The sequence below is a fragment of the Pleurodeles waltl genome, chromosome 4_1 (genome assembly GCF_031143425.1).
Source record: "Pleurodeles waltl isolate 20211129_DDA chromosome 4_1, aPleWal1.hap1.20221129, whole genome shotgun sequence".
Classification (NCBI taxonomy): Eukaryota; Metazoa; Chordata; class Amphibia; order Caudata; family Salamandridae; genus Pleurodeles; species Pleurodeles waltl.
Window position 1 is genome coordinate 758,946,906 of NC_090442.1, and position 19,964 is coordinate 758,966,869.

Sequence of the window (19,964 nt, forward strand, 5' to 3'; positions counted from 1 at the left end):
CGCTGTATTTTTCTAACCTGGTGTGGGATCCTTTTTGTGTGTAGTTTGTACTGTTTTACTGTTTGAAGTGCTGTACAAATACTTTACACATTGCCTTCAAAATAAGCCTGACTGCTTTTTTGCCAAGCTACCAGAGGGTGAGCCAAGATTAATGTGGGGTTTGCTTGTGCCTTACTCTGGCAAGAACTGTGGTTGCTGCTTTACCGGGGGTCACACCCCAGTCAACCAACAACCTAATTTCTCTCATTGGTGATCAGCAGTGAGGATAGGACATGTACACACTACCATCCCATACCTAAGACCAAATCGAATTTTAAATTCTCCCTAATTGGTATTTCGTTTTTCCAAATTCATTCTCACTCTACTTCACTGTTTCTGTCTGTAACCTAACCAGCAAAGATGGAGTTTGAGGTGGTCAACCCGGAGATCTACACCATGTCCCAGTTCAAGGAGTTTTGTCAGGAGAGGGGGCTGCCAACAAGAGTAGAACCAAGAAGTGGGAGCTCCAGAAAGCCCTGAGGGCAATAGGCAGAGGCCTACCAAGTGCCAGGCGCAACAGGTTACCAGGATGAGGAGGAGAGTGAGGAAGGGTCAGAGCTGTACCAATAGGAGGATCTTGGACTGTGACCTGTTGAAGAAGGGGTGATATCCTCTGAGGATTAGAGGCCTCTTCATGTGCAGGAAGCAGTGTGTCTTCCTGCAACCTGATCCCGGAGGAGGAGCTGGCAGAGAGGAAGGCAGAGAGGAATACAAACTGGGGATGACTAAGCTTGAAATAGAAGAAAAGTGGCTTGCCATGGAGGCAGCAATGGAGAATGCTGAGGCTGACAGAGCCTTTAGTGCTTGCAATAGGTCAGCAATCAGTGATGCATGCTGTATTTGTTGGTCCGCTGAGGTGGGAAATCCCCTCATTGCCCACAGCTGGCCAAAATCATGTGTCACACCAAAGGCGTACTGGCTGCCTGTATAGATATTTACTGCTTTTCCTTCAGCCAGCTTACAAGCCCTCGTTAGTGCCAGGAGTTCTGCCACTTGGGCACTCTTTACTGTTGCCAACCTTGCCCCTTCCAGTAATTTTCTGGCCGTGCCTACTGCATAGAAAGCTTGGAGCATTCAGGTGTCATCTCTGATACATGACCCATCAACAAATAGATCCTCCTCTGCATCTGGGAATAGCGTGTCCCTCAGATCTGGTCGCACCTTGATATGTTCATCTACTGCTAATACACAATCATGGCAGGCATTGTCCATTGAAGGGTCATTATGATCTTGTTCAGTTGGCAACAAACAGGCGGGGTTGAGAGTGCAGCACCTTTTGATGATATTGTGTTGTGCTATCAGTGTTAGTTCACATTTTGTGAGGCGTGCATTTGTCAGGTGCTGAGTCTTTGTAGTTGTCAGTATTCGGGAACATGCAGGACTAAAGTATGGGCCAGCATTACACTTTCTGACTGTTCTACTGCCAGAGCTGCGTCCACTACTACCCTCAAACATGGTGGAAGCACTACAGCTACTGGGTCTAAGGTGGTGGAATAGTATGCCAACGGGCGGTAGAAGGATCCATGTTTTTGGGTCAGCACCCCCACTGAGCAGCCTTCCTTCTCATGACAAAGTAAGTGGAAGTCCTTAGTCTGGGAGACCTAGTGCTGATGCAGCACACAGTTCCCATTTCAATGTTTGAAATGCTGTCTCGCAATCTGGATACTAAGCTATTTTGTCTGGAACCTCCTTGTGAGTTCAATTTTGCAGGGGCGTGCAATTAGGGAAAAAAAGCTATCCAGTGTCTGCAATAGCCTACTACTCCCAAGAAAGCCCTCACCTCCTTTTGTGTGTGTGGCCGAAGAAATTGTGTGATGGCAGAAATTCTGTCAGGTAGTTGTTTTCCTGTTCCTTGGGACAATTCATGGCACAAATATCGTACTGTTAGTAGGCACAACTGGAATTTCTTGGTGGAAACTTAAGACGCTTCCTTGCTAAGTGACAAAATCATGCTATGGTAAAAAGGCTGTCTGGGACTGTGAGACCAATAGTAGGTCATCTATGTATTGTATCAGAGTGGAGTTCCTCAGCTGTTGCAGGGAAGCTAAATCTGATGTCAATGTGGTGGAAACAATCGACAGGTACTCCGTGTACCCCTGAGGCACGCGTTCTCAACAACATTTCTTCCCACGAAATTGGGAAGCAAAGAGATACTGTGAATTGGGATGCGGTGGGATAGAGAAAAATGCAGAAATCCAATCTAAGACTGAAGTGGGTAGGTGTAACTATAATACTGGACACAATTGTGGCTGGGTTGGGGTACCACAGGAAACAACAAGATCACTATTTTGTTCAGTTCTCTGAGATCTTGTATGAATCTATATACATGGGCCTCATCTGGTCCCTTTGAGGTCTTCTTCACAGGGAGGATAGGAATATTGCAAAGGCTATCCCATATTTCCCTTATTATTCACTGCTGCAGGAAGACTTCTATCATCTCATTAATGCCTGCAGGAGCCTACTGAGAAGGTAATTGCAGCAGCCAAATACTGCACTGACTACCAGGTACATTTGCAAGACATAGAGGCATAGAAGGTAAAGAGAGAAAAGGTCAAATTGATGATGGAGCAGGAGTATTTTTAGAGGGTGGAAGAGTACAGAAGCAGGGCAAGAGGTCAGGGTAGGGGACGCGGTTGAGGAGCAAATGACAGGGCATCCTCCCAATCCCCATCGGGGATGACTTGTTTCCACAGTGATAAGCCTGCGGTGGCAGTGCCCCTTCCCATTCCTTGCCAGACAAGGTAAGTCGGGTCTCCAACAGGGGAGGGGGTGGGAGGGTTGGGGGTTTTGTGTGAGCATGTCTGAGTGTGTGGCATCTGTGGGTGTGTATGCATGTGTGTGTGCGTGTGTGAATGCAACTGAGCGTTGTGGTGTATGCGTGTGAGTGAATGCGTGTGTGAATATAGAAGTGAGTGCATGTCTACATGTCAGTGTGTATGCGTGTGAGGATGTGTGTTTTGATGTTTGTGTGTATGCGTGCCTGACTGCGAATGAGTATGTGTAAGTGAATGCTTGGATGGGGTGGTGTGAGTGAATGTGTGTATGGATGAGTGTCAGTGAATGTGTGTATCTATGAGTGTGGGTGGATGCGTGTCTGGATGTGTAGGTGAGTGGGTGTATGCATGGTGAATGTGGGTGTCTGTGTTCATGTATGCAGGAAGAGGAGGTGGGGTGCTATGTGAGTAGGGGTGGGGATGCTATGTGGGCAGGGGGGTGGAGGGGTACTTTGGGGGCAGGGGGTCAGGTGCTTGATAGGGGGGAGCTGTCTACCGGTGACAGGGAAGGAATTCCCTGTCACCAGTAGCCCTACCATCATGGTTTTCATGGCAGTGCTACCGCTGCAGAAACCATGGCGGTGGGCCGACTCCTAATACCGCTGGCAGTCCTCTGTGGACTGCCGGGTCAGAGATGAACATCTCCAGTCCAGCATTTCATAACGTCATGGCGGTATGGATGGAGATGTGGTGGGTTAGCAGGGGCAACCCGCTACAGTGTTGGTTGTGATACCGCCACATTACCGCCAGGGTCATAATGACCACCTAAATGTCTTAATATAGATTGCTCAAGGAAGCATGCAATAGTATATCATGAGTGCTGCTTACTTGGCAAGCCTTGCATCATAACACATTCTGAGCATAAAAGGAGAGAAAACAATAAACAAAGTTCATCAGGGTCATGAACTCCATCAACAAGCCTTGCTATCATTGAGTATCACAGGGCCGAGCACAACACAAATGGATTCTATATTTGATAAGGAGAAAGTGGAATTCCACAAAGGTATTGGGTGCTGTCCAGAAACGAGCCCAGTCTGGTCATGCCGTGGAGGGTACAGAGAGCCGGAGGCTGCTCCCGGAGCCCAGCAAACGCCGCAGGGAGGCCCTGCGGCCTCTGTCTCGGTGAAGACCACCGCTTGTCCCAAAGCCCAGAGGGGATGCTACTAACATCCAGGAGACCAGCTGCATCAGAGCTCCTCCTCTCCACTACTTTGTAAGTGGGACATTGGTGAGCAACAAACAGTGAGCTGAACCCCCCACTGAGGGTCCTCTTACATTTGCACAAGGTAGCGTTGCGGGGCCAGGAAGCTCACTATGCTTCAAAGACTGCTCGTGCCCTTCCCAGGAACTCCCAATACACAAATGCATAAGGGGTTTATGACCTATACGCTCAAACAAATGTAACCCATTCCAACCCTACACAACTGTTCAGGACCTAGATTCCTAGATGTTACTGTTTTGCTGTTTAACACAGTTTGTTTAATGAGTGAGATTATGTTGATGGGCAGGGGAGGACTGGGTGGAGTGTGGTGGGTGGGGAGGGGAACATTAGTGAAGGGCAAGAGTGAAATGATATTTGGTCACAGTGCAATTGAAGCCCTTGAAGCTGAATGACAATCTAATAATATCATGGTGTTAACTATGTATATATGGGATGTTAAAGGGCTTAGTTCTCAGGCCAAACATCATAAACTGTGGAAATACCTTCTCGACCGGAGACGCAATAAAGTAGCACTGCAGGAAACACACCTTAAGCATAGCAAGGACTATAGATTAATCCATAAAGCATATCCCCTGATCTACCCCTTCTTCAGCTCCCATAAAACATAAGGGGGTTGCCCTATTCTTTCACTCATCCTTCACGTTCCAACCAGCAGGCAGTAAATCTGATAAAGAGGGGAGGATAATGATGTTAAAAGGTAATATATTGAGCAGGATATGTAAAATGGTATTGGTTTATACCCCCAATTCTGCACAAGTTACATCTCTCCAATCATTGCTCATTCTTTTAGGAGTGTTGCAGAAGGTCAGCTTATCCTAATGGAAGAATTTAGCCTTATTTGGAATCCAGAATAAGCTAGTACCCACCCACAGTGCTCTGTCTTGAGGACTTTCACTAAAGCCCTAAAACAATCCATTCAGTCGGTGGGCTTAATAAACACCTGGAGGACATTGCTAATATTCAAACCTCAATTATGTATTTAGAAGTCAATCACAGTAATATTCAATTTCAGACTCCCCTTTCCATCCAATTGCATTATCAAACCACATCCTGTAGATCTTACACTAGATTGGATGGCTTCCACACCTAAACTCTGTCATTTGTTTTCCCCCTGTATCTCTTACTAGAGATTGCCTCCTCCTAGATGAGATACGCAAAACTATCAGGGATTTTTCCACCCGAATGACCCTCAGGATACTAACTTGGACACTACATGGGATGTCTTTATGCAGTTATCCAAGGGAAATGTATCCCTTTATCAACCACAATACCTAAACAAAATACCCAAGATTGACTTGCCCTTGAGACCGAGCCGAGGGAAAAGTGTCCCTTTATTAACCACAATATGTAAACAAAATACCCAAGATAGACTTGCTCTTGAGACAGAGCTCCAAATAGTAGAACAGGCTTACAAGTATACTTCCACCCTTGCGCTGCAGAGGAGGGTCATGGCTCTTTTAAGGGAAATTGAATGTGATTTACACAAATGGGGAAGCATTTACCTTGCTACCCCTTAAACATGTGACATATCATCAGGAAAATAAGGTGGGCGCCCATTTAGCATGACAATTATGGGTAAAACATAAGCAAGATTATGGTGGTCATTCCAACATTGGCGGTAAAAGGTGCATACCGCTGTCAGAAGACCGCCAACATACCGCTGCGGCCGCGGTAAACCGTCACGGTCATTCTGACCCACAACACGGAAACCGCCAAAATACAGACACCCACAAAAGTCCGCCACACCAAAGGCCAGTGAGAAACTGGCGATAACCAAACTGACACCGTCACGCCAACAGAAATACGCCCACACTATCACGACCCACGATTCCACGCGGCGGTCTTTCACACACTTACAAGACACAGCCACATTGGACAATTCCAAATACACACATCTGATACACATACGCACACCACTCCCACACACCCAATTAAATATAAAACACACAGCCACATCACCCACAAACCCCCACTCCGAAAAAATCGGGACCACGCACAGAGAAATAGAGAACCGAGCACCCAGACACGCATATTACCATCACCCAGCACTATTACCACGCACTTCACACAACACACCAATACACATCACCACACTTAGCACCACACAAGCCACCCCACACATCACCTACACCACCCCATGGCACCGCAAAGACACCCCAGGTTTTCTGAGGAGGAACTCAGGGTCATGGTGGAGGAAATCATCCGGGTAGAGCCACAGCTATTCGGAACACAGGTGCAGCAGACGTCCATTGCCAGGAAGATGGAGCTATGGAGCAGAATAGTCGACAGGGTCAACGCTCTGGGACAGCACCCAAGAAATCGGGATGACATCAGGAAGCGGTGGAACGACCTACGGGGGAAGGTGCGTTCTGTGGTATCCAGACACCGCATTGCAGTGCAGAGGACTGGCGGCGGACCCCCACCTCCTCCCCCAGAATATACAACATGGGAGGAGCAGGTCTTGGCGATCCTGCATCCTGAGGGCCTCGGCGGAGTATCTAGAGGAATGGACTCTGGTAAGTCTCATCTTCACTACTTCATCCCCCCACCCCACCAGCATGCCAACTCATACCCCCACCTTCACCCCCATCACTCCTACTCCTTGCAAATGTCTCACCATCACAACCCACCCATCCCAACACCAAGCCCTGCATGCGACCACAAAGCATGGACACCCATTACCAAAGCATGCCCACTGCACATACCCATCCCCCCCCAAACCACCGTCACAAAAGCCCCCACACAGGAATGCAAGCACTGGGGTACACGGGCACCCACCCATTGTACACCATGGCACACACAGATGCAATAATCATGGTTTTATACCCCTGCAGGACCGCAACGCAACGTCACCGCGCAGGAGGGTCCACAAATGTCCACTCCACCCCCAGATGAGGCCCACAGTGATGACAGCAGCTCTGTCGACCTGGATCTAGATGACCAGCCCGGCCCATCGGGGACCTCGGGACAGTCGGTTCCCCTCAGACAGCCACAGGCCACAGCAGACCTTCCCCCATCTGGGAACACCAGCACAGCACCCACCCAGTGGGCCCATACCTCTGTCCCCAGGACACGTCAATCAGCCGTGTGTCCACCACTACAGGGCACCCAGGTTAACCCACCACCCCAACAACAACAGGGACCTGGGGGCAGTGGCAGTGGGCACACAGTCCAGGGGACAGAGGCCCAGGGAAACAGGGGAACTGGGAGGGCTGCTGTGCGACAGGGGGGGGGACAGGCTCAGGGAACCCACTCTCCATGAGGCCCTCTCCAACATCATGGGAGCGTACCATCATTCCCAGGAGACGATGGCGACGGTACTGGCCAGGTTTCAGGAGACCCAGCGCCTTCAGGAGGACCAGTATTTGGGGTTCAGGGAGAAACTACGAACCATCAGTTCCGCCCTGGGCACCATCGTAGGGGTTCTGAATCTGGTAGTCACCACATTGCGGGACACTGTGGCACCACAAAGGGCCCCTGACACTAGCATGGACCAAGAACTGCCTACCACCTCTGCCGGCGCTAGTGGACGGAAGGCCCCACCACAGGACCAACAGGCCACCAGCACCCCACCCCCTGCAGAAGGAGAACAACCCCGCAAGCGGTCCCTGAGATCCAGGAAGAAGACAGAGTAAGATGCCAAGACCCCCGCCAGGAAAGGATACCACCCTGATTGTCATCCCACTGTCCCACATTGTCACCCTGTCCAGCCTTAAACTGCCCCAGCTCCACTTTCCACAGGCATTTGGACAATGCACCTGTGATACTAATAGTCTGGACTCTGCCATGGACATTCCTCCACCATCACCCCTCACCAATTTGCAACCACCCTCCAATATAGAGCACTTTAATAAACACAGTTATTGCACAAAGCAATGAGGAGTCTGGCTGTGATTTTGAACAAATGTATTAGACATTACCGTGCCAAAATGCTTATTTACATTGTGATGCCAACATACCAATGTCACACAGCTGTAGTCCATGGGGAAACAAAGCAGATGTCACACAGTGGGGCCCACATCTCTGAAATCGGAAGGGAAAGTCACAACTCAGTTACCATACACTGGGTGAAAACGACAGACAGTAGAGAGGTAGTAGTGTTTAAGTACATGTAGTATACCGGTGTGTATTCTTACCTGTGTGTCCTTGGAAATATTGCTGTATTACTGTGTTCCTGTTGTCTATGTCGTCTTCTTCGGCTTCCTCGTCTTCACTCTCCACAGGCTCCACAGCTGCCACAACACCACCATCTGGACCATCCTCCTGCAGAAAAGGCACCTGTCGTCGCAAAGCCAGGTTGTGAAGCATACAGCAGGCCACGAAGATCTGGCACACCTTCTTTGGTGAGTAGAATAGGTATCCACCTGTCATATGGATGCAGCGGAACCTGGCCTTCAGGAGGCCGAAGGTCCGCTCGATCACCCTCCTAGTTCGCCCATGGGCCTCATTGTAGCGTTCCTCTACCCGTGTCCTGTGATTCCTCACTGGGGTCAGTAGCCATGACAGGTTGGGGTAACCAGAGTCACCAATTAGCCACACACGGTGCCTCTGGAGTTGCCCCATCACGTAAGGGATGCTGCTATTCCGCATGATGTACGCGTCATGCACTGAGCCAGGGAACTTGGCATTAATATGGGAGATGTACTGGTCTGCCAAACATACCATCTGGACATTCATGGAATGATAACTCTTCCGGTTTCTGTACACCTGTTCACTCCTGCTGGGGGGAACCAAAGCCACATGGGTCCCATCAATGGCACCTATGATGTTCGGGATATGTCCAAGGGCATAGAAATTACCCTTCACTGTAGGCAAATCCCCCACCTCAGGGAAAACGATGTAGCTCCGCATGTGTTTCAGCAGGGCAGACAACACTCTGGACAACACCTTGGAAAACATAGGCTGGGACATCCCTGATGATAGGGCCACTGTTGTTTGAATTGACCCACTTGCTAGGAAATGGAGCACTGACAGCACCTGCACTTGAGGGGGGATTCCTGTGGGTTGGCGGATAGCTGACATCAGGTCTGGCTCCAGCTGGGCACACAGTTCCTGAATAGTGGCACAGTCAAGCCTGTATGTCAGTATGACATGTCTCTCCTCCCTTGTCGACAGGTCCATCAGCGGTCTGTACACCGGAGGATGCCTCCATCTCCTCCCATGCCCCAGCGGACGGTGCCTATGAAGGACCACAGTGAGCACAGAGTCAATCAACCCACAGGTACGTAACCACAGCTTGCACAGAACCCGATTCTTAATCCATAGAATGGCTTGTATGAGTGTTGATGCAAGGCCTAGGTATGTGTGACGCAGTAAAAAGTAAGCCATGTGGGCCCATGAAATGGCGGCTGCCTGATCTGTAAAGTGCGACAATGGGATGTGAGGTAACTGCGCTGGCTTTGTACACCGTGGCGGTAGGCGGTCGAATACCGCGCACAATGCAGCATTGGTTAACATTTAACCCTATGGGCCGCAGGAGCCAATGACGATGTGCGCCGGCGGTCGCGGTACGCACTGCCGCAGACGTGACCGCCATTTTCTATCTGCTTAATCACCCGATACCTGATCTTCGACAGGAGAGGACCTACACTGCAAGTGCTGCTGTGACCTCGGTCTGGAAGAGACAATGGCTCATGCGACTGGGGAAAGGGCCCCTGCCTTCACTGCGGAGGAGTTGGATAAACTTGTGGATGGGGTCCTCCCCCAGTACGCGCTACTCTACGGTCCTCCAGACAAACAGGTAAATACACTGGAAGCATGCTGTGTGGGCTATGCCTGTGTTGAGTGGGGTGGATGAAAGATGGGGGGGAGGGGAGCGATTGAGGCATGCATCAAACGACGGTGAGAGCATGTGCCACATGGCAAGGGTAGGGATGGGGAGCCACTCACATTGAGGGTGCAGAAGGTAATGACTATTTTTCTCCCCCTGTACATTTCATATAGGTCAGTGCCCACCAGAAGATCGATATTTGGCGTGCCATCGCCAAGGACATCCGGACCCTGGGGGTCCACCACAGACGGGTCACCCACTGCCGGAAGAGATGGGAGGACATCCGCCGCTGGAGCAGGAAGACGGCGGAGGCTCAGCTGGGGATGGCCTCCCAACGTGGGAGGGGTGCCAGTCGGACTTTGACCCCCTGATGTCCCGGATCCTGGCGGTGGCCTACCCCGATTTGGATGGGCGTGTGAGGGCATCACAGCAGACACAAGGGGGTGAGTACACTCTCATTCTGCTGACTTTGCGTGCATTGGAGGTGTCTGGGTGGGGGAGGAGGGCTGTGGGTATCCCTAGGCCAGGGCGATTTCTGTAGGCTAGGCCCCTCCGTAAGGCATGGCCCTGTGCCCCCACCCCTACCTCTGTAGGGTGCCAAGTACAGCTATTCATGGCCCTGTGTCATCTATGTGTGCAGATGTCGTCCATAGGCTTATAGGCCATGTCCCAGGGATTGAGTAGTCGACCCCAAGTGCGCGGCGTAGTGCAGAGGGCTTCTGTGTCTGTCCTGTCCGCCAACGGTGTCGCCAATGCATGCACTCAACATGTCTATATTCTGTTTCCCACCCCCTTTTTTGTGGTCTTCCTGTTCATGTGTGCATTAGCATCATCAGGCGGAGGAGAAGTGGCATCGAAGCACGAGGGAGCTGCATCCCACATGGCCATGGAGGGCCACACAACGGACTCTGAATTCACCAGTGGGACGGAGGGCGAGGGGAGCTCCACAGCGGGGACTCGGGCAGACATCAGTGACACCGACTCGTCCTCTGAAGGGAGCTCCCTTGTGGTGGCGGCAACATCTGTGCCCCCCGCAACAACAGGTACAGCCGCCACCCACCGCACCAGCACCGCCCTCCCAGCAGCCCCTCAGCGTTTGGCCCGTGCCCGCTCACCCAGGAAGGTGGGCATCTCCTTCGCCCCAGGCACCTCAGGCCCTGCCCCAGTCACCCCTGCTGCCCTCAGTGAGGAGGTCATTGACCTCCTGAGGACGCTCACTGTTGGGCAGTCTACCATTTTGAATGCCATCCAGGGTATAGAAAGGGAGGTGCACCAGAGTAATGCATACCTGGAGGGCATTCATTCTGGTCAGGCGGCCCTTCAGCGATCGTTCCAGACTCTGGCCTCGGCACTGATGGCAGCCATTGTCCCTGTCTCTAGCCTCCCCCCTCCAACTTCCTCCACCCATACCCTATCACCTGTACCTCTGCCTATCCCAGACACACCATCAGACCAGCCTGCACACACCTCAACACCCAAGGGAAGCTCAGCCAGACATAAGCACATACAGACATACCAACACCCACTGCCTCCACTGTGTCCCCCTCCTCCACGTCTCCCTCCTCCCTCCCTGTCACCTCTCCGTTCACACCTGCATGCACAACATCTTCAGCCATTATGTCCCCCAGCAGCACACACACACCAGAACACCCCACACACGTGCAGTCACCACCCCCACTGCCATTTACACGTCCCCTGTGTCCTCTCCCAGTGTGTCTGTGCCCCCCCTTCCAAGATACACAAACGCAGGCAGCCACCCACCCAACAGCCATCCACCTCACGACAGCCTCCAGCCCAAGCACCTGCACCCAAAGCCACCAGACTTACAACTCCTACAACCACAACCTCTTCCTCCACTCCCATACCCACTACACCTACCCGTCCCACTGCTCCCAAAAAGTTTTTCCTGTCAAAACTCAACCTCTTTCCACCAACTCCCCTACCCCGTCCATGTCATAGGACTACAGTCAGCACCTCAGCCACGAAAAAAATCGGCCCCTGTCATCACAGTCTGCCATGGACAGTGGAGTGCCCCACCCACCAGGGCAGCCAGTTTGGTGCGAAGCCAAGGCACGGGCAGCCCACCCCCGGAGAAACATCCCAAGATAGGCAGTGGCCGGCGGGAGAGGGTGAAAACACCAGGGACTAAAACCCCTACAAGGGCTCCGGCAGGGAGTGTGGAGACAGCTGGCACACTGCCCAAGGTGGGGAAGGGCCACAGGTGATCAGGGAAGGCTGGAAAGGGCAGCACGCCTGACAACACCGCCATCAGCCCAGCTGGCCAGGAGGGCCCCACCAGCCCCATCCCAGGTGGGCAGGAGGCCACCAACAGCCCTGGCACAGCTGCCCAGGAGGGCCCCACCAGCCACAGGACAGATGGGCAGGAGGGCCCCGCCAGCCACAGGACAGGTGGCAAATGAGCACCCCGCCATGGCCGGGACCGCTGAACTGGGCACCGCCGTCTCAAGCACCGCTGCACTGGGCCCTTCACCTCAAGCACCGCTGAACTGGGCACCGCCGTCTCAAGCACCGCTGCACTGGGCCCTTCATCTCAAGCACCGCTGAACTGGGCACTCCATCTCAAGCACCGCTGAACTGGGCACCGCCGTCTCAAGCACCGCTACACTGGGCCCTTCATCTCAAGCACCGCTGAACTGGGCACCGCCGTCTCAAGCACCGCTGCACTGGCCCCTTCATCTCAAGCACCGCTGCACTGGGCCCTTCATCTCAAGCACTGCTGAACTGGGCACCGCCGTCTCAAGCACCACTGAACTGGGCACTCCATCTTAAGCACCGCTGAACTGGGCACCGTCATCTCAAGCACCGCTGCACTGGGCCCTTCATCTCAAGCACCGCTGAACTGGGCACTCCATCTCAAGCACCGCTGAACTGGGCACCGCCACTCCATCGCAGGCACCACTGGCCCATGAGCGGCAGAGGCTGGGCCGTATCTGTGTCGGGCAGGGCTGCACGAGGCACACTGGCTTTGCACTCCCCAGGATTGAACAGTGGGCATGGAGGCCCCTTGTGGATCTGGCGTCGTGCACTTATCTGGCTGAGGTGCCCCCCCTTCCCTTCCCCTGAGGTGCCTGTAGTTTTGCTATCTGATGCCCCTGCAGTGTTCTCTCCGTTAGAGTCAGGTATCCTGTGTGGGCTTTGCCCATGTGATTTAGGCCCAGTGGTCCACGGACAATGCCTGCTACAATGCTCGGACTTGTACATTTCTGTATATAAGAGTTTTTGATGTGTATATATATTTTTTGGCAGTATTGCAATATATTTCAATGTTTAAAATCATTTCCTTTTGTCTTTGCATTCTTCCGGGGGGTTTGGGGGTTGTAACTGTGATGTATTGCTATGCATTGATGTGTGTGTTGTAGTGGTGAGGGTGGGGGTGGGTGTGTCACGTATGTGTGTCCCCGTAATTGTTTGCCTCCCCTGTGTCATAGGTGCAGTACTCACCGTTGTCTTCTGCGCCGGCGTTCGTGCTCCTGGTAGAGGAGCAGGAAGACTATCGCTGGGAGTATGTGGAGTTCGGGTTCCATGCTGTCCTAATTCCTCGTGGGGTGTATGGAGGTGAGCGTTTTCCCTTCGAAATGGCTGTTTCTGCCGTGTTTTTATCGGCGGTGCTACCGCCCCGGAAAAGGTGGCGGATTGGTAGGTTGTGATACTGTGGGCGGTACATTGACTCCCGCCTGTCTGTTGGTGGTGACCACCGCGCTGTTTGTTTGTCCTGCTGTGGCGGTCGGTGTGTTAAAGTGGCAGTCTCTGTTGGCGGTTACCGCCTCGGTCGGAATTCCATTTTTTTTACCGCCAGCCTGTAGGCGGTTTTGCCGCCGCTTTAACACCGACCGCCAGGGTTGGAATGACCGCCTATATCTGTTATCTCCACAAAGAAAAGGAGCATGTAGCCATGACCAAAGAAGATAAAGCAAAGGCTTTCTCTGACTTCCATAAAACCCTATACATGTCTGAGGCACCAGGAGAGGTGGCATAACTAGAATATTTGAGAGGAGTCAACTTACCCCAAGCAATGGCTGATCCAAACGAGGAACTAGGAAGCCTCATCAGAAAAGATGAAGTGCAAATGATAATCAGTGCCCTTAAACTATTTAAATCACCGAGACCCAATGGGTTCACAATAAAATTTTACAAAACCTTCAGATTTGATTTACTACCTCACCTAACACACCCCTTTAACTATATGGCATTCACCCACATGGTTACTCCCTCAATGAGCAAAGCACTGATCTTGCTCCACCTGAAACCAGGGAAGGGCCCTCCCTGGTTATAGAGCGAAGTTTTAATCTAGATGTAAAACTTTATAATAAAATCCTCACTGCCAGACTAGAAAGCGTTATGTCAGATTTAGTCCTTCCAGGACCATCTGGCTGTATTCGAGGGAGACAAATGCATGCTACCCTAAGAAGGGTGGTACACCTGGTCAAAAAGGCTACCAAATAATGGATCCCAACAATGCTTGTGGCATTAGAAGCTGAAAGCTCCTCTTCCACACTTTCTGCATACTCGGCAGTAGCGAACAATTCATAGCCATGGTTTACGAGAACCATACAAATCCCCTATCAAAAGTATTAGTCAACGGAGGGGTCTCAGACTTCCTTAAGCTAGAGCGTGGCACACGTCACAGGTATCCACTCTCACCACTATTTGCTCTTAGTATAGAACCCCTTTCGGCCAAAATAAGGGCTACATCCAAGATCCGAGGCATTCCTTTGCAGATGATGTGCTACTTTTCCTCACCTCCCCCTCTTCCTCTCTAGTAGCTCTACAGCAAGAATTAGCTCACTATAAAATGGTGGCAGGTTATTGCATTAATCTCCACAAATCCTTCCTTCTCAATTTGACCTTATCCATGCCTGAAATGGAGACATTGTTGAGCTCAACTTGCTGCCAGTAGGCAAAGAAAGACCTCACGTATTGGGGAATTAAGATAACACCCAAAGTTTCCGATCTCTAGCCAGCTAACTACCCTCCACTTCTTCAGCAACTTAAACCAGATCTTAAAAGATGGAAACCCATGTAAATATTGTGGTTAGGTCGTATCAATGCCATCATAATGACTGTTTTACTGCAGCATTTAATCTATTCCAAGAACTCCCCATAGAGCAGAAGTGGGAGTTTTTTTCAGAGCTTCATTCCCTAGTAACCTGATTTATTTTGCAGGAACGCAGATCCAGACTTCCCTACAAACACTTGCAGCTACCAAGTGAGACTGGTGGACTGCCATTGCCTGACTTTCTCCTATATAACAGGGCAACACAGCTAAGGGCGATATCCATATGGTCAATGAGGGAATCAGATAAACACTGGCTCCATATGAATAGAGCAGTGGTTGGTCATTATGGGGGTCAATACGACCCTGGCGGTTGACGGAGAAGTAGCAGTTTTACCGCCAACAGGCTGGCGGTAAAAAATGTGGAATTATGACCATGGCGCTTAACGCCATGGTCATCCGCCACTTCTCCGATCAGACCGCCATGGCGGAGACGACCGCTGGTCTGGAGACTTGGGTCTCCAGCCCGGCGGCCGTCACAAGACCACCGGCGGTATCATGACCCGGCTTACCGCCATGGATTTCATGGGGTTTGGAACTGCCATGAAATCCATGGTGGTAAGCACTATCAGTGCCAGGACATTCCTTCCCTGGCACTGATAGGGGTCTCCGCCAACCCCCACCCCCTCCCCCGAGTCCATCCCCAACACCCCCCACCCCCCTGCCGCCCCCAAAGGTGGCAGGACCCCCCTCCCCACCCCTACCCCCGACATCACAACACAGACACACACCCGACACGCATGCAGACACCACCAACACACATACCCGCACACACACAAACAAACATGCCAACAGACACACACACAGTCATACACGCACACCCTCATTCAGACATACACGCACACATCCATACAGACATACATACAGACAGACACACACACATTTCCATTCACACTACACCCCTGTATGCATACACGCACTCAAACACCCCCTCTACATACTCACACACACACCCCCATGCACCCACACATCACACAACACCCAGCCACCCCCCTCCCATAACGGACGATCAACTTACCTTGTCCGTTGATCTTCTGAGAGGGGACGGGATCCATGGGAGCTGCTCCGTCGCCAGCACACCGTCAACAGAACACCGCCACGCCGAATCACAGAACTTGATTCGGTGGGTGGTGTTCTGTTGACCTGGCAGTGGAGGTGGAGCAACCTTCAATTCCCTGCCGCCCGCCAGTATGGCTGCTGGCGGCTCTCCGTCCAGAAAAGGACAGAGGGCTGCCAGCAGTCATAATACGCCGAGCGGAAAACCGCCACCACTGGCGGTCTTCAGCACAGCAGTCCCTCAGCGGTCTTGTGAAAAGACCACCGAGGTCGAAATGACCCCCTATGTGTTGGATGTTTTATGAAAACTGAAAAAAGACTGACCCCCCACCCAGTGCATACATTAGCACACCAATACAAATGACCCTAAAGGTATGGGACACCATGAATCGGACGGGTAGGGGGTTACCTTTCCCTACATTACACTCATATTCATTTTAACCCTGCCTTCCCACTTGCAGTCATGCCACATCTCTTTGATCAGTGGAGAGAAGAGGGCTGCCTCACTGTCCTCGACTTGTTCCATGGATGGGATATTCTTATTTTCTAAAATTGCCAATGAGTATTTGGTCTATCAGCCAAGGAGAGATATCATCATACTCAACTGAAACACTGGGTCCTCCACCCAGACATGTGACTAGCTCCTGTCGAGACAGGGCCACTCACCTGAAAAGCAGGATGTCTGCAGGGGCGATGGTATGCCCCGACCTCCTGGAACACCTCTCGGCACTTCCTGGTGGACACAGAAACCCTGGCAAGTATCCCAAAAGGAAAGGGGGAGTGGAAGAGAAAGAGACAAAACACTGCCACGTCTTGCCGGTCCAACCAGGCACCGTGTATCTTGGGACAGCAGGTTGTTGTTGACAGAGTGATAGTAGAGTTAGTGCACTCAGCTTCCTTGAAACTGAATCTCTCTTTCTGATATGGGCACGGGAGCGGTAGAAGAACACTGGGATGCTCCAGCACTTTTCTTGGATACTAATAACTGTTGGCACAATTACTAACAGTGCATTACCAAAAACCCAAACTGAGTACCATAACAATAAGTACTGTGACACTAGGGCTGGTTTCACAGAGATTCACTGTTGCACACTACAATTAGAACTGTGGTTGCACTTATCATGCACAAGAAAGACAATCAAGGACATTAATTATATCACATGTAACTTTCCTGCATGCATAGGGTTAAACTAAAAGGAATAAAAACAATCCAAGAAATGCAAATGTCCACTCTGGGTTCAACAGTTAGGGTGGCACAGTTTGGTTTGGTTTCACTGTGTGTGTGAAAACCCCTTCAAAAAGCAAATTCCTCAAACCTGAAACACAGGCATGAATGACACAATTTAAATCCAAGAGTTATGCTATTAGAGAAAGAAGTCATGTAAATGCTCCTTTAAAATTGCACTGTCACTTTTTGTGGTACTTGAGCTCAAGCAAATTTCCTGAAGCACGTTTAGGCAAGTAACTACAATAATAATGTAGAATGTTCAGAACTGTATTTGTCTCTTCAAGATAAGCATTCTGCCAAAATACGAGGTCTGAAATACACCAGCTATTCTAGGAAAGCGTGGCACTCAAAGAACAAACTCCCTAGAGAATACTAGTCACTTAGCTGCAGTCTTTTCCGGAGTGCTGGAGGAATGCCTGGTGTCAGCTGGTACAGGAACGAAGAAAAGAATTGCCTCTAAAAGTCCTAAATACGGGGATGACAGCAGGGGCTGGACTACCAAGTCAGATGCTGAGATCAGGAGTTTCCACATGTGGATGAGTCACCACACCCAATTAGAAGCACATGTCTACACCTGCTCACATTAGCAAACAAGCATTGGTAAAATAAGCATTGATAAAACCAATTGTGTAACACAGCACATTATGTTCACTTAGAAACATAAAGGTTTAAACAAGAACAGCGATATGATTTAACCCTAATCCCTGGGGATGCTGACAGATAATGCAGGAGGCACCTTGGGGATTCCTGACAGCTCCTACCAGAGATCTTTCCCTGACTGAGAAATTTGGTTGCAAGCTGGAGGGGCTAAAGGCACTATCCTGCTCCTCTATGCTCACTTACCCCATATCCTACCCATGTCCAAGCCACAGCATATACATTTCTGGACTATGATACTAGGTGACCCAATATCAGATAAACAATGGCAGAAGCTATGGAAGGATATTCCCAGATTTAATCACTCTCTGGGGATGAGGGAGTCTCATTACAAAAAGTTGTTTGGTTGGTATCTCTACTCCACTAAACTCAAAACAATCTACCCCAACACATATGACTTATGCTGTAGGAGATGTGGGTGGCTTGTTGACTTCAGGTGCAGCTGGTGGGATTGTCTGATCATTCGACCTTTCTGTTTGGAAATCTTATAACAGATGAAAACCATACTGGGTTACCCATCTATGTCAGGCTTCAACCTTCTGGGGCTACCGGTTGACCACTCCATTGTGTGATTGTGTCTGTGAACAACTAAGACAGCCTTGGCAGCATCATAAAGAAAACCACAGCACCCTCAATATCTCAATGGCATACTAGACTGTGGCAACCCCTAACAATGCAGAGACTGTCAGATATTTTGTTAGATAACTATAAGAGCTTTGAAACTCAATGGAGTCCTCCGGTCACTTTCCTGTTGGAAGTTCTTCCACTCACGCCTGCCCTGGTCACACAAAAGCACTTCACTGCTTTCAAATTTGATCCCCATGTGAGACTTGCAGACTGTGTGTCAGTTGCACTTGAATCCCTATCTGGCGCTCCCTGCCTGCTGGCTTGGTTCCCACCCATCACCCTCTACAAAGCTTTAGTACACTCACTCATGGTTTATTGTTCAGTGTTTAGGGGTTTGGAGAGAAGATAAATTGGGCAACAAACATTAGCTTGATGTCAGAGATTTATTTGCACGGTCAAAAAGGTATTGCAGATTTCACCACCTATCGACAACTCAAAAGGTTGCGTTTTACATAAAATGATGGATGTCATTTTAATTTTATAATGTCTCTGTATGGTAAAGTACTCTGTCAAAACTTAAGAAAGAAAGATTGACAAAAACAGTTTTACAGGTTGTCTGACAAGGTGAGAGATAGCATTAGGGAGGAGGTCTCCAAGATGCTAGTATTATGGGTTATTGAGCTGAGCCCTCAAACAGCCCTTGGTCCAGCCTAGTGGTCCTGGCCCCAACGGTACCTCTCCAGGTGTCACACATGAACCTAGGTTCAGTATGGACTACTGTGTGTGCAATGTGGTCACCAAGACTGACACATATCCATTCCCCAAGCTGGGTAGCTCATAGATCGGCTAGGAACTGCCAAGTTCCTCAGCATGTTTGACTTAACATCTGGGTACTGGCAGATTGCCTTGACCAAGGGGGCCAAGGATAGGTTTGCGTTCTCTACCCCAGAGTGGCACTTCGACTTCTGGGTAATGCCCTTCGGGTTGAAGAATGCTCCTGCTACCTTCCTGGGGCTAGTCAACCAGGTCCTGGTTGGTTTGGAGAACGTCAGTGCCACCTACCTAGACAATATTGCGGTCTTCAGTTCTGGCTGGGAGGACCACCTGTGCCATCTCAAGGAAGTGCTTGAGGCTCTGCAGAGGGAGGGCCAGACTTTCAAGTCCATTAAGTGCCAGATAGGGCAGGGTTCAGTGATCTATTTGGGTCACCAAGTGGGAGGAGGTAAGATGCATCCACCAGGCCAAAATTGAAACAAACCTGACTTGAGAACCCCTCAAGACCCAGATAGATGTGAGGGCCTTCTTAGGCCTCACTGGCTATTACCTAAGATTTGTCAATGGGTATGGCACCGTTGTTGCCTCCTTGACAGAGCAGACTTCAAAGAAGTAGCCCCATCAGGTGATCTGACCTGAGGTGTGCCAGAAAGCTTTTGACACCCTGAAGGAGGCCATGTGTACAGCACTATGCTCAAGGCCCCTGACATCCCCCAAGAATTCATTGTGCAGACAGACTTCTCAGAGCATGCATAGAGGAATGTGCTCCCTTAAGGAAGCAGGACTGGATCAACCTGTAGCCT